Source organism: Vicugna pacos, chromosome 9 (genome assembly GCF_048564905.1).
Source record: "Vicugna pacos chromosome 9, VicPac4, whole genome shotgun sequence".
Taxonomy (NCBI): domain Eukaryota; kingdom Metazoa; phylum Chordata; class Mammalia; order Artiodactyla; family Camelidae; genus Vicugna; species Vicugna pacos.
In genome coordinates, this window is record NC_132995.1 from 50,416,205 (window position 1) to 50,429,069 (window position 12,865).

Here is a 12,865-nt window from a genome sequence, read left to right on the forward strand (position 1 = left end):
ATGGGCAGAAGACCTAAACAAACAATTCTCCAAAGAAGACATACAAATGACCAATAGGCACATGAAAAAATGCTCAATATTACTAATTATCAGAGAAATGCAAGTCACAACTACAATGAGGTATCACCTCACACCAGCCAGAATGGCCATCATTCAAAAGTCCACAAACGATAAGTGATGGAGAGGGTTTGGAGAAAAGTGAGCCCTCCTACACTGTTGGCGGGAATGTAGTTTCACACAGCTGTTATGGAAAACAGTACGGAGATTCCTCAAAAGACTAAAAATAGACTTACCATATGATCTAGCAATCCCACTCCTGGGCATATATACAGAGGGAACCTTAATTCAAAAAGATACTGCACCCCAATGTTCATAGCAGCACTATTTACAATAGCCAAGACATGGAAACAACCTAAATGTCCATCAATAGATGACTGGATAATGAAGCTGTGGTATATTTATATAATAGAATACTACTCAACCATAAAAAGAATAAAATAATGCCATTTGCAGCAACATCGATGGATCTGGAGATCATCATTCTAAGCAAAGTAAGCCAAAAAGAGAAAGAAAAATACCATATGATATCACTTATATGTGGAATCTTAAAAAAAAAAAAAAAGACAAACTTATTTACAAAACAGAAACAGACTCACAGACAGAGAAAACAAACTTATGGTTACCAGGGGAGGAAGGGAGTGGGAAGGGATAAATTGGGAGTTTGAGATTTGCAGATACTAACACATATAAAATAGATAAACAACAAGTTTATGCTGTATAGCACAGGGAACTATATTCAATATCTTATAGTAACCTATAATGAAAAAGAATATGAAAACGAATATATGTATGTTCATGTATAATGGAAGACTCATGCTGTACACCAGAAATTGATACAACATTATAAACTGACTGTACTTCAATAAAAAATATATATACAAAAATAACAACAACAACAAAAAACAAAGACCAACTGTATTAGCACAGGGAACTATATTCAATTTCTTGTAATAACATGTAATAGAAAAGAATCTGAAAAGAAAATATATATATGTATGTATATGTCTAACTGAATCACTTTGCTGTACACCTGAAACTAACATTGTAAATCAACTACACATCAATAAAGAAAATAATAACCAGAAAAAAAAAGGTTCATGCTGTATAGCACAAGGAACTATATTCAATATCTTGTAGTAACTTATGGTGGGAAAGAATATGAAAATTAATATATATATGTTCATGTATGATGGAAGTACTGCACTGTACACCAGAAATTGACACAACATTGTAAACCAACTATACTCCAACAGATACATATATATACATAATGAGGAAAACAGTACCATTAAAAGTACTAAAATGTTAATATATATATATATATATATATATATATGGAGAGAGAGAGCGGGTTAAAAAAAAAACAGGAAATTGGAAGACTGCTTGCTCTTTCTAATATCTTGTATGTCAAGAATACAAAATTCCCCAAACATCCCTTGAGTTATACTTAAAATTATGGGCTCTGACGTGGGACAGTTCTGGGGTGGATCCCAGCTCTGGGAGTTACTGTCTGAACTTAGGCAAGTTTATTTATCTCCCTAAACCTCAGTTTCATTGTCTGTAAAATAGAGATACAAATGGTATCTACCTAACGCACAGGGCTTGGGGAGAATTTAAGAAGATAATGCAGATAAAGTAGTACTTAGCTCAGAGCATCAATAAAGATTAATTAATATTATTGCTTACTAGTGATCATTCATGAATGTATTAGCATATGCTAGAAAAGGATGAAGTCTTATTACCTAGCCAGAACTAAGCTCAAGGACCCAAACACATCAAAAAGGAATGAGATGAGAGAAGCAGATGAGGGTGACCAAGTTCACTGAGTGATGCTTAAATACTTTATTCTCAGGCAAGTGCCTCAGCCTCTCAATCACCGCCTATTTGTTCTCATAGTACAAGTTATTCTAACAGGTTTAATTATCTGGCTTCCAGTTCCAGAACAAATTAGAGGAAGCTAAATTGATGGGAGAAGAGAACTGTACAAACAGACATGCCGTCATCCCTAATACATGTAAAATGCTCTGTTCCCACCCACCAGCCCTCTATGTCTCAAGAGTTTACACCTCCATTCCCTTCAACATTCCTCATATAATATGATTTCAACTTCCTTTGTCACTTTAGCTCTCTCCTTTAAACCCACTCCATTTTTTAATATCCCCTTAAATCAAAATTAAATGCAGTGTTGCATGTGTGGCTTGGCCAAAAATTATTGGAGCCCAGTCTTTATGAAGGGGTCACAAACTCAACCACTTCCAGAGACAGTGAGGTCTAGTAGATGAGAGAAGAAATCAAGCATAAGACAATAAGAAATAGTGTCTCTTATGGTGAGTAAATAAAGAAGAAATGCCCAAAGGCATCCTTGCATCCATTACAAAAATACCCAACAGCCTGACCCAGATGATTTGGGTAAGCTGATTGGGACATGGCATTTGAGCCCAACAAGACTGAAGGAAAGAATGAATATTTCAAGCTTGGGGGAGAGGTGTCCCATCTTTCCCTTTGGACACAAACAAGGAAGGATGATTCGCCATCTTGCTCCTTGGTGATACTTTGGAGACGTGAGAGAAGCCCCATTTGGAGAAAGTCAGGACTGGCAGATGAAAAGAACCCACCCCCCAGATGATGTCACAAATTGCTGAACTGAAGTCCTGGGGGCACCCTAATTCTTGACTTCAGTAAGAGAATAAATGTTCTCATTGTTTAAGGTAGTTTGTGTTGGGGATTTTCAACTTGTCCTCAACAGCGTCCTAGAAAATACAGAATTCAAGCTTTAACATTTAAGTATTGTAATAACCAAAAAAGACCTGTAGTTTTCCAGAACCCTTGGACTCTTAACACGTGAGATGTGCTCTAAGTGTAAAATACTAACAGAATTAGAAAGACTTAGTATTACAAATATATAAAATATCTCATTAATATACCTTTTATATTGATTGAAACTTGGAAAAAATATTTTTGATGGTATGTTGGGTTAAATAAAATATACTCATAAAGTTAACGTCACCTGTTTCTTTTCACCTTTTTTTTAACGTGGCTACTAGGAAGTCTGAAATTACATATGTACTCCTGTTGTATTTGTATTGAACAGCACCAATCTAGTTATTGGACTCCTTCTAAGCAGCCTAAGGATATTAAGTCTCATGAAACTATTTACTCGTATTTCACTTACTGTCAACAAACATCTCTGCACTTTCCTTATCCCTTCTTGTGCTAAGTCGTTTTTCTCCATTCTGCTTCCTGTACAGTTATTTTCTCAGCCTAAGTGAATTTACATTGATCCTAATTACAGCTTATCCTAAGTCCGCTGTAATAGCCCTGCGGCTCACCAGAGGGTATGCTGGAAATTTGTGGGGGCAGTTTGGGTTGTCACGTGATGAGGCAGGACACTACTGTTATTTAGTGAGCAGGGGCTTACATGCCTCATAGCAGATAAGAGAACTGTCTTGCTTCCCCCAGGACATTCTTACAGATGAAAAAACATGCTTATATATATCTGGACAGAATCGAATTCCATTTCAGTTATAAATATAGTTATATTTTTACTCAGAGTTAATGTCAGTTAATTTTCCAGGAAAGCAACTACTGTTCAAATCAAGGGAGAGATATGCTTTGTTTCATTCAGAACTTAAGAGTTACACACCACTTTAGAAACTCACATTGTTTATAACAACGCCACTACTGGGATTTGCGTCACCAGCAGAGTTCAAGTGCGTCTGAGCTGGTATAGTAAGGCAATTCTATGCATATGTGCTCATACACTTATCTCAGCCTTATTTCAAAATGTCCAAGAAAAAGAAAAAGCATCAGCACGATTCAGTTGAAGATTGTCTTACTTCTGTTCGATCCACATGAATTCATGATACCAGAGGCAAGTATCTGAGTACAGTCAGTTCTGACACAATACAATATATGCCACCTCACCACACAAAATCGCATGATAAAAATCATAGGGCCTACAGGCTAAGTGGAAGGAAGCCCACAGCACTCAAAAACTTCAACGGTGACACATCAGGAAAAAAACCTAATAAAAATGGCAGCGCAGTTTTACACCTGCTAAATGATAAAGGGAAACGTTAGCCCTACGATAAAAGTGGACTGCCACCTTGAAAAAGACCTGAGGTTTGCTTGCACAGGTCTGGGTAATGGAAGGGCTGCAGCTTGTGCTTCTGTGATGTGGAGGAAGCGGTGTGGACTGGATGGGAAGGCAAGTTGGAACCCCAGATCCAGGTGAACTGAAGGGGCTGGCTGATGTTTGAGTCATGCGCATACTTTGTTACGTTTGTTGCGTGTTCTACAGGCTGAATTCACTCACTTGGGTGTGATTCTCTGTGTTCCCCGGGTGTTCCCTGTGGACGAGATCATGCATAAGCTAACAGAAATGCTCAAATCGCTCCCCAGTAGAGCAGTCACGTTGGAACAAATTCACGTTTTTAAAACCAGTATGACAGCAGAGCTGACTGTACTACAATACGTCTCCTGGTGTCATCTTCGTCTAAAATCACTCTCCTTTTATTTCTCTCATACTACATTCATGGCATTACACTGATGTTTGGGGATTACATACACGGGTAGCTTATATTGTCTATGACATTCATTTCACAATAATGAAAGTGGCATTACAAAACATTTTCTACAAAGAGGGCATTGGGTCTGGGAGGACTGACAGACTTGGTTCCAACCTACTGGGTGGTTGTTAAAGAACTGCTGTTCTATGCATTTGTTCTTTCTTCCTCTTTAGTGAGTGTCATCCACAGATTTGACAAGTGTGTCTCCCATCGTGCCATTCAAATTATTGAAGGATTTTTTTTTCCAGGATAGGACTAAGAAAGAGTTCAGGACATGCCACTAAAAATCAGCCACACTTCCATCAACCAGCACCCAAGACATTCATTCAGTCCCAAAACCACCAAACTTTTCGTATCTGCCCATCTTGCTCAGGGGCTAGCAGAAGAAACCCTGCCCAGGGCCCTTCTGGTGTTTAGCCAGCCCACCCTGCCTGCCACACTCACAGCATCCTGCAGTCTAGACTCCTCACCAGTGAGAGAAACACGCATCACTGAACTTTTCTGGAAATGCTGGTGCCTGCCGACGTTCCTCTTAGAAAACGGTACCCTGAAGGGAAACCAGTGCTTTGGGGTCTGATCAGCATACCAAATGTCACCAGATGATCATAACATCTACTTTGTTTTTTGCTTTTACAAATGGAGAATTTTCAAAAGGAAAGGAAAGTGATTCTTGAGCTGGCGCAACAGTTTGCAAATCCAATCACCCGAGTATCATTTTAAAATACATATTCCCAGGTTCTACTCCAGATCCACAAAGTCCTACTCCAGATCTGGAGGTGGGTCCTGGAAGCTGGTACTAAGAATCGTTTTTATAGGAGTTTCGGGTGTGGAGCAGTCACGCTTAGAAGTAAGCATCTCAATCACCATCTACCCCTTCGAGTGAATAAATCTCGAATGCCAATACATGCAAGCGCCATGCTAGAGGCTGGGTTTCAGAGCCGTAGTTTTCAAACTTGTAAGACAGACACGGAGTAACACAAAGTAATGACTGTCACAGAAGGAGCAAGTGTTATGGTAAAGCAGTTTCTCAACCTTTTTCCATTCTCATCACCCTAAAATCAAGCCTTTTTAGATATCTTTTTCCCAATCTCCCTCCACCATGAAATTTTATATACTGTTTATCTGTTTATGTATTGTATGTAGATCTGTATTTTATACGTAGAAAGAATAATATTTTGTTTCCCCAAAAAAGTGAATTTTTGCCCCCCTGGGGACAACATTGACCCCACTGAGACTGCATGTGATCAGGGTTTATAAAAAGGATGGTGGGAGTGCAGAGAAGAGGGTGACTCACTGCCTGGGACAGTCACGGAGGGCAGAGGAGGAAGTGACATTTGAACCACGTTTTGTAGGATGAGTAAGATTTGCCGTCTGGGAAGAGGGAGAGAGGTGGTTCTAGAAAGGACAGATTCTGGGCATGTCTGCCAGATGTTTGCACAGCACTGCGTGCTCTGAGATCTACACGTCCACAGAAAGACTGGGGAATTTTAAAACACAAATTTCAGTCCAATTTTAGATACAAACTGACTCTTATGAAGCATCAAATCCTGGAACCCTTTTGGGGGTGAGAGGCACATCGGGAGCAGCAACTGGGAAGACGTCGAGTTATTAAAGGTAGGTATTGGGTTCCTTTAATTTCAGCCTATGTCTTAGATGGAAAGACTCCTGAGTAATAAATAATAGAGCACACTTTGGGCACATTTCATCCACCACACTCCCAGACACATTTCGAATACCATTCAAAGCGAGTCGTTAAAGCTCTGATTAATATACAACACAGAGCTCTCTCTACACACTCTCAAGGGTAAAAATACTGCTGAAAAGCCAGTTCTTTTAAAAGCTGAGCATCTAACACCACCTTGTGAATGATAATAAATGGCAGCCTAAGCCAGAAGGTAGACCGGCCTCTGCCTGGGTCTGCAAGTTCAGATACACAGAAAGATACACCCGTCCTTTGGTCAAGATGACAGGCTTGTCTTCCGGTGAGACGAGATTTCCTAGGAGACTGCTGGTATTTCCCGATTCCGGCCTGGTCAGCAATAGCCACCCCAGCTTTCTCGGGTTGCTTTCCCTTTCTTTTTTCCATAATATTTCCTATTCAAGCTGCACTAGGAATGTGTATCGATTCGCTATTAAAATAACGTGGCTGTTATTTTCCCTAAGGTCAGAGACGCTGAGGATTTTTCAGTTTCCTCAAGTCCCTCCCGGGCTTCATGGAGCTTGTCAGCCACTAAGAGAGAAGGGCACTGAGCACCGAACTGCAGGACTCAGTTCAAACATGGACACAGCAGGGAACAATTAAACAGCACTAGACAAAGGCAGGAAACGCAGCTTAGAACCCACAAGCGCACGTGCACAGCAGGACGCTTCGCGCTGTGCGGAACGCCACGGCAAACACGGATTGACAGTAAGGGTCAGGAAAGAGGGGAGAAGGCCAGCCCTCCTGAAAGAAACATGATGACACTTGTCTTCTTTCACTGTTACAGTTAGAACTCCACCCATCTGAATGAGTACTGTCCAGCATTAAAGGAATTTCTCAACGGTCTTCATGGGTCCCAAAGAGAATTATGCAAGGATATTACAATATCGTCTGTAGAAGAAAAAGTGATGATCCAAGGGCCCATCTAAAGGGGGTTAGTATACTGTACAGCACAGGGAACTACATTCAATATCTTGTAACTTATGGTGAAAAAGAATATGAAAACGAACATATGCATGTTCATGTATGACTGAAGCATTGTTCTGTACCCCAGAAATTGACACAATATTGTAAACTGACTATCCTTCAATAAAAATATATATATTAAGAAAGGGGACTAGTTACATGCATAGAGTCCTTCTATGCAGTCTTCAAAAGACTAGGCTAAGGCTGTAGGTACTAATACAAAAGTACATCCAAAACATATTGGTGGGTTCAAAAAGTGACATGGAGTGTTCTGCCTTCACGTGTAGAGTGTGTGCTTCCATTTGTGTGGCATTTACGGAGAGGAATACAGGTTCAAGGAAGCTCGCACATAACACAGACCCCCTCTGGAAGAACACGAAAAACGTGACGGCAGCAGTGACCTCTAGAGCGGGGAACCGGGTGCGTGAAATCAGGGGTGGTAAAGAGACGTGGGTCATGACACCTCCATTACTATCGTTGGAAACTCGCCGCATCTGGTGAGGGAAAAAATATCTCCATCGTCTATGGGGAAAAGCAGTGTTAACCAATGATAGAAACCACTCATTTCATGTGCCCTCCACCCCAAGTGTGTCTGCATAAGCCAATTCTCTACATGCTTAGAAGCAAGGTAAGTGGAATGAGATGGGTGGAGAGCAAGGTCCAAATACCACTGGGACGAAGTCAGGAAGTAAAGACGGGGCAAAGGCTCATGTGAGCAGCAGACAAAGTGCTAATCACAAAGGCTGGAGGATGCACTTCCGGTGGGAAGAGAGAGGTTAGGGGGTATGTAGACACTCTGTTGGATAAAACTGATTCACCTAATGAAAAAATGGCTCCCTTTTCACATCTCTTTTTGTTCCTCAGATATAATAAAAGAGGAAGTCTCAGCTGGATACAAGTATGTCTTTCTGAACTCTGGACACTCTCCTGGAGTTTAAATTTGATAACAATGTTTTGACTTAGTTATATTTCTTTTCCCTCGTATCCTTCTTAGAGCAAGGAACTCAGGCTTCACCATTCACAGTCGTGAAACAAAGCTTTCTTCTACAATAAATGTCTTTAACTTTAGTCTTTAAAAATGAACCATTTTCTGTGAAAATATATTAAGTAACACAAGAGGTACAAGGGAGATGTCAAAAACTGTGCATGTGATACACAAACGACTATAGTTTAGGAAGCAGCGACTTGAAAGAAAAATTACCCTCAGCCTAGACTAGAGAAGCCACACGGTTGTGTGATTGTGATTATTGTTGATTTTTTTATTTTCATCCCACTGAACGAGCACTGAATAAAAATGAGGGAGTTTTTTTCAGGAAGCAGCAGTTTCATTCTCACTGCTGACGGTATTTTACGAGAATATCATTAGTTTGCTAGAGCCGATTCTTTGGATGACTAAGAATACTTAGCACCGAAGGTGCAGGCAACAACTCCGAAGGCCTAATTAAAAGGACCGTTCTAGCCCCAGTGCGTAACACTAGCCCTTTTGTTAGCATCCCGTGAGAAGAAACACCTCAACTGAAATCACATTTTCCTACTTTCTCCCTCTCCGGCTCCCACCACTTTTTCATTAGCTAATCCCAATTAGAACACTTTTTTTTTAATAAAGCCATAAATCTCTGCCACTCTCAGTAAGCATAAATTATATAGTAAATAACCGTATTCTGTGTCTGTCCAGGTAAATCAAAACCTTCTTTTTTTGATTTCCAGCTCATGGGACTCAGAGCTGCTAAGTCAACACTCAGGACTTTTGACTTGGGTTTTTCCTCCTCTCCCATCTTTCATTCATCTTAAAAGCAACGCTTCTTTTAGGAAGAAAATTACCACCAGTGAATGACCTTCTCTAAATTTAGCCACTATCAAATCATGCTTTTTCTTCCTATTTGTGAGCAATTTAAGAGAGTGGGAAAAGCCTGATCATTGTGTTAAAATCTACCTCTGCCATTTCCTGGCTGAATGACCTGGGACACACATGCTGGCTCAAACCCAGGTTTGTAGCATTAACTGAGGACACAGAACTCACAGGATTTGTTTCAAAATAAATGAAGAAAGTTCATAGACAAGGCTTAGCACAGGGCCTGGCACAGAGTACGTGCTCATTAATATTAGCTGTCCATACTGAATAAATAAAGGTGGTAGGTTTTTTGTTCCTTTCGTGGTCAGCAACTGCTTAACCCAACATTTCATATGTTAAACTAATTAAAAGAAACATACCTTGTCCTGTGATTGATTTTCAAGCTCATTTATTACTCATTTCTCTATGGTTTAATCTAATTAAATTGAGCAGCATATCAAATATTGATTTTAATAAAATCTCGATTAAGATTCGAGCAATTATCAAACACAATTTTTCATACGACTCCTGCATTTCAATGGAACCAACCTGAAAACTAATTTGCTTCTAAAATAAAGAAGTGATTTTTACACATATATATACCTCAGGCCATTTTCAGAAAAGAAGAAAAAAGGGCCTCCCTGTCTTTTTATTAGCAAAGATAAGCAGCAATGTCTGACTAGGGTTTTAAAAAGCTTAATCCAGTTAGTCACCTCATTTCCAATCAGTAGTGAAAGGGTGAAAACAAAACAGAATCAAGTCCTTTGATAAACGTTAATTTAGCATCTGCTATGTACAAAGCACTGTCCAACACTGTCCAACACAAGCAGAGGTGAGGAAGAGCTAATCCTGTAGCCTGTTCTAACATATATGGAAGAATTCTACACACATGAAAGTCTATAGTTTTATTAAGTAATAACCAGAGAAGTATATGTATTCCAATTCTTGAAATTACTCTGTTGTGGAATTTATGTGTATAGGCTCATTCTTAGGAGAACATAAATGGGTTGGTATAAATGATCAATAGTATCATATTAGCAATTAACCATGAGTACAGGACATTTAAGAAGTTAAGTTTTAGTTTGATGGTTTAGTGCTTAAAAACATCTCCAGCCAATCGCTATTGCAGCAGCACCACCTAGAGGATTCTGAGAGGTATCACAGGCCATTTCCCCCTTACTCAGCTTTTCTTCCTATTTAGGCAGAAAGAAAAGGAGCTGCTGCTTTCCAGCTCTTGGGTCACTTAAAGCAATTGAATCCATACCATTTGGCACCTTCTTAAATCTTGAGATTTCCATGGAATATCTACATAAAATTGAATATCCTCAGAATCACAACACCTTTGGGCAGAGGGCTCCAATTTTCTTCCTGGAGGGGGAGGCAGAATTGTGTGTGTCCTGGGACATTGTGACATGAGCCTCAGCTGTCCCTTCCCCAGACACACACCCCCTCCTTATTCTGTCTTGATCCCAGACAGGTAAGCGCCGAAGCCGACTGGATATTTGGTAACATGTCAAAGTCTTCTTCTAGTGTTTATTTAGAGGAGTTGAGAAGAAATCAACTTTCTATTGTTAAAATTGTTTACACCAGCAGATCCACTTACTCATTCCCTTCCACTGGCCAAAGCTAAATCATTGTTCTGGGAGTGGGGTTGGAAGGGAAATGACAAAACATTTCCCATTTTTTATAGTCCTCATTCTCTCTCATTATTTTTTGTAATTTTTCTCCACCAGGAAATGGCTTTGGAGACATATTAAAAGGATTAAAATTTAGATAAGTCAGCTCTTCTAAGAACCAGCACTCTCCTCCTGTTATTTGGTTCAGAATTTCAGCATACTTTTCCGACTCTCAGCTGACTGCAACCTCAAAGGGGAAGGGCAAAAAAGGCACATTAATTTTGGCTGGGGCCAGTGAAGCACCAATGGAGCCTTCGTCTTTGTTGCCACTGGAGGGCGCTGTCTGCCTCAGTGAGGGGACAGATTCACAACTTGCCGGGCAAGGCATCAAAAGTAGAAATCTGAGTTAATCGGCAACTTCCCAACTGCATATATTAAGTCAGGGTTCGTACCTAAACCCACTAATAAAAGGTGGGGGGGGTGTGACTCATTCATCATGATTCTCTTAATTTCAGGTCATTACTTCAACCCAGTTTTCAAAAGAGAACTCTTTTCCCCATTCTCTATGCTAAAGCCATAGTGAGGCTTTAGGTCATACCAAACTGCAATAATCTTAGTTCTCTGAAACATCTTCATTTTCTCACACATACTTTTCCCTCTATCTTGCCTATTCACCAAACGAGCGTCTGATTCTCCTCTGATTCAGCTTAGATATCCCTAATTCCAGGAGCCCTTCCAGGACCCCTCAACTCCAGGTCAAGATGACCTCTTATATGCAACTTGTGCTTCTCCCATGGAGAGACTTGATGTACAGTTTTGTAACTACTTGTTTATCAAGCACATCCCTGCTGGGCTGTAGGTGCTATGACAGCAGGGGATCCTCCTACCTTATTCACAGGCATATTCCCTGCATGCCCAGGGTTCTGGCTCAACCACTCCATCAGTATTTTTGAAGGAAGCATTGCCCGGTGGAAAATGATTTATTTTGGGAAGGACTCCGAGGTTCCATACACTGTCTCCATCTGTTTGCCTTCCAAACACCTGCCTCAGTCCCCACCACTTCACTTCCCTCTTACCTTGTCCTCTTAATCCCTACAGTGGTCAGAAGAAAGGCCCGAGATTCCACAAGGTAAGCTGTTTCTTGCTAATTGAGGCTTAAGTGCAGTTCCACTTGGCAATCTCTTCACCATCTCCAGACTCATTCTAGGATCCACAGACTACCCGTCTCAATCCCCAGTCAGCTGCAAGAGAAGTGGTCAACCAAAACATTTACAGGAGGGCTCCTTCTGGGATGTCTGGTGTACTAGGTTGAAGCGGCAGTCAAATGGGAGGAAGATGAGACCCCCCCCCCTTTCCAAGCAGATTAACAAAGTCTTCTTGCTTGTATGCAGTTGACATAACAGCACAAAAGGGAGACAGGGCAGATGACTTTGTTTCTGGCTGGACTGCTGACTGCGTCCCTGGAAGGACTACAGTATTTTGGAACCAGGTGACTTGAAGAGTGAAAAACAAGCACTCAAATACAGAGTCAGAGCCATCCTGGGAAGTTCCAGACTGGTATGAAATAAGATTTACCACTCTGGGTTCTTATTCTGTTAACTGGCTTCTTTGTCCTAGAGACTATACCTGCAAGCCCGCCAAACTCAAGGGGTCATTGCAAGGACACATCAAAGTGCTTGGAAAACTATGACCAGCTAACGAAAAATGAGAGATGAGAGATTATTAAGTGTTAATAAAAGGGCCACAGACTTATGATTCACCCAATAGCCATTATCCTTAGTTTTTAAAGGTCTGGAGAGAATACTTCACGGCTTACATCCTCACACAGGTTTAATTAGGAAATAAAACTTAGAGCAAAATTAGCCTAACATACACTAAATGATAATCAGTATATCCTGAGAGTAAGAACCCGGCAGAGACCATTTAGGGTGCAATAAAGGAGAAACAGCATATACATAGCTGTGCTGTTTTGTATTCATATTTATAATCCTGTGGATGGAAATACACATGCAGAGTATGATGAGTAAACATTTTTCAGCCAATTACCTTAGATAAAGCTCACAGTCTTTATTCACTCATAAAAAATGTTTTTTTTTAATTACTGGAAACTAGAAAAACATAGGAT

The 12,865-nt window shown here is 40.3% G+C and overlaps 1 long non-coding RNA gene across 6 annotated transcripts in view; it reads right to left on the bottom strand.

Annotated features, from left to right (window-relative positions):
* The window catches only part of LOC116281945 (uncharacterized), a 522,270-nt gene extending 510,301 nt beyond the window's left edge, over positions 1–11,969 (bottom strand). For all 6 annotated transcript variants that reach the window (XR_012076303.1, XR_012076301.1, XR_012076302.1 and 3 more), the window contains exon 1: positions 11,817–11,969. This is a non-coding gene — a long non-coding RNA (uncharacterized lncRNA). The remainder of the gene's footprint in view (positions 1–11,816) is intronic.
* Positions 11,970–12,865: the final 896 nt, after the last annotated feature.